This window comes from Apteryx mantelli, unplaced genomic scaffold (genome assembly GCF_036417845.1).
Source record: "Apteryx mantelli isolate bAptMan1 unplaced genomic scaffold, bAptMan1.hap1 HAP1_SCAFFOLD_86, whole genome shotgun sequence".
Classification (NCBI taxonomy): domain Eukaryota; kingdom Metazoa; phylum Chordata; class Aves; order Apterygiformes; family Apterygidae; genus Apteryx; species Apteryx mantelli.
In genome coordinates, this window is record NW_027118810.1 from 502,501 (window position 1) to 505,000 (window position 2,500).

Genomic DNA, 2,500 nt, shown 5'->3' on the forward strand with positions numbered 1-2,500 from the left:
CGCGAGGCGGCGGCGGCCCGGCGGCGGGCGGCGGCGGGGGAGGCACCCCCGCGGGGATTTCAGGTCGTTTCCCTCACCCCAGGGCCAGGTACCTAGCGTCCGCGCTCCTCCTGCCCCCCCTCGGTGACCCACCCGTGTGGTCCCGTGTGCCAGCTCGCTCCTCCCGGGCGCCGCGCCGTGAGCGCCGCACCGGCCGTGCCCTCCCGCCCTTTCCGCTTTCCCTTTCTCTCCCCCCCCCCACCGCTCCAGCCGCCCCGCGCCGTGCCGCGGGGACCGTGCTGCGAGCGGGCCGGGCGAGGGGGGGGGCGGGGTGGCGGGAGGAGCGGAGGGCCTCCGGCCACCGCGGCCGCCGGTAGCCGCCCCGGGTAGGGATGGCCATGGGCCCCGGGCTCCGGGCCCGAGGGTTCTCGGCGGGAGAGCCGGGCGGGGGTTTAAAGACTCGGGCGGCCCGATGCGACCCGGGGGGCAGCCGGGTGTGCTGCCGGAGGGCCGGGGGGCCGGCGCGCGCGGGCGCCGTGCCCCCCCATGCCAGCCGGCGCGCCCCGCGCTCGCCCTGCGGGCAGCCGGGACGGAGAGGGGTACCCTGCCCCCTCTCTCCGCGGTCTGGTCTCGGCGGAGGGACGCCGCGCGGTCGGCTGGCGCCGGCCTGCCTCGAACGCGTGACCCCGGCGCGAGCGCGTGCTCTCGCCGGGACGGTGAGCCCCCACCCACCGCGGGTGGTGCGGACGCCGCGCCTCGGCGCGATCCGCTCTCCTCCCTGGCCGGGGCTCTCGGTCTGCCGCCGTGGCCGCTGGCGGCGGCGCCCTACCCGCCGGCACTCCGCCATCCGGCGCGCCTGCCTCGCTCTGCCCAACCCGGCTTCGCCGGGCGGCGGGCGGGCGGCAGGCGGGCGGCGGGGGCGGCCCCCCCCGTTCTCCGCGTGGAGACGGGGAGAGCGGGCGCCGTCCCCGTCCGTCCCGCCTTGCCCGCCCGCCCGCCGCCGGGCGTCTGTCCGCGGAAGGGACGGGAGAGCGCGTGGTGTCGTCCGGGAGGCTGTGTGTGCGCGCGCGCGGGCGTGGGCGCCGCCTCGGGGCCACGGCGGAGCCGGAGGCCGGCGAGGCGAGCGAGGAGCTGGGGAGCGCGGGGCCGGTGGGCCGCGGGCGCGCGGGCAGCGGCCGGTGCCGCTGCCGGTGGCGGCCGGGCTCCGACGCTGGGGGTCCGCGGGGAGCCGCCCCCTCCCCCAGCGTCCCCGAGGCAGGCGGCGCGGCCGGCGCGCTGCTCCCCGCCGGGCCGGGCCGAGCCTGGGCGCCTGGGCCGGACTCGAAGCGAGCAAAGGGTTGTCCCAGGTCGGGAGCGAGGGCTCCCCGCCCTTCTCGTTCGGGTTTTCCTTTTCCCTTTTTCCCCCCCCACTCTGTGCTCGTACGGTCAGCGGGGCGAGCCCCTCTCTCTGGCTCTCGGCCGTCCCTCGCTCAGCAGCCGGCGTCGGCGTGAGGAGGGAGGCGGAGCGGAGGGGGGGCCCTCAGGGGCTGCCGAAGGCTGCCCGGTCCCCCCGCGCGCGCGGCGGGGACCGAAACCGAGACAACTCTTAGCGGTGGATCACTCGGCTCGTGCGTCGATGAAGAACGCAGCTAGCTGCGAGAATTAATGTGAATTGCAGGACACATTGATCATCGACACTTCGAACGCACTTGCGGCCCCGGGTTCCTCCCGGGGCTACGCCTGTCTGAGCGTCGCTTGGCGGTCAATCGTCACCCCCGCTGTCGCGTTGGCGCAGCGGTGCCGCCCCTCGGGGGGGGCGCGTGGGGGGGCGGGGGAGGCGCGGCGGCGCCGGCGGCGGCGGTGCGCGGCGGCCTCGGCGGCGGAGAGTCGGCGGCGGAGCCGGGACCCCGGTGCGTGCACCGGCGGCCCCGGTCTTCCTGCCCGCCGGGCTCCGGCGCCGGGCCGCCCGCAGCGGCCGCGGCCGGCGTGCCTTGCCGCGCCTGTGCCCGCCCTCCTCGCCCTCCGAGCGCGGTGGCCACCGCTGCGCGGCGCGCGCCGTGCGGGGTGGCGCGGCTGGGGCGCCTCGCAGGCCCGTGCCCCGGGGAGAGGGTGCCTCCTCTTCCCCGCGCGGCCGGGCCTTCGTCCCCCTAAGTGCAGACTCGGGGAAACCCCCCGCTCCCGGAGCGCCCGCTTCGCGGAGTTCGTCCCGCTGGGGCCCCCCCCCCAGGTCGGGTGGGTTGCGGTGGCCCGGCGCGCCTCGTCGCCGCCGCCCGCCACCACCGCCAGTCTGGCCGCCGTCTGGGCTTCTCCTCCGCCACTCTCCCGGTGGTGCGCTGGTCCCCCGTTCCCCTCCGGGGTGGGGACGGCCGGCTGCCTTGCGCTTCCCTGCGCCCCGACCGCCGCCGGTGCGGCGCGCCGCCGGGCCGCCCCCCCTGCCCTCCCCGCGGCGCGCCCGCGTCCGTCGCGTGTGCCGAGCCACTTCCACCCGCCGGCTGGCGTCAGCCGCGGCGTTGCGTTGAGGCCGGCAGCGACGGCGCGCGGG

At 79.6% G+C, this 2,500-nt stretch overlaps 1 non-coding gene across 1 annotated transcript; it reads left to right on the plus strand.

The window, feature by feature from the left end:
• Nucleotides 1-1,559: 1,559 nt before the first annotated feature.
• Nucleotides 1,560-1,712, plus strand: LOC136996783 (5.8S ribosomal RNA). Its single transcript, XR_010887726.1, has one exon. It is a non-coding gene; the product is annotated as a 5.8S ribosomal RNA (ribosomal RNA).
• The last annotated feature ends 788 nt before the right edge of the window (nucleotides 1,713-2,500 follow it).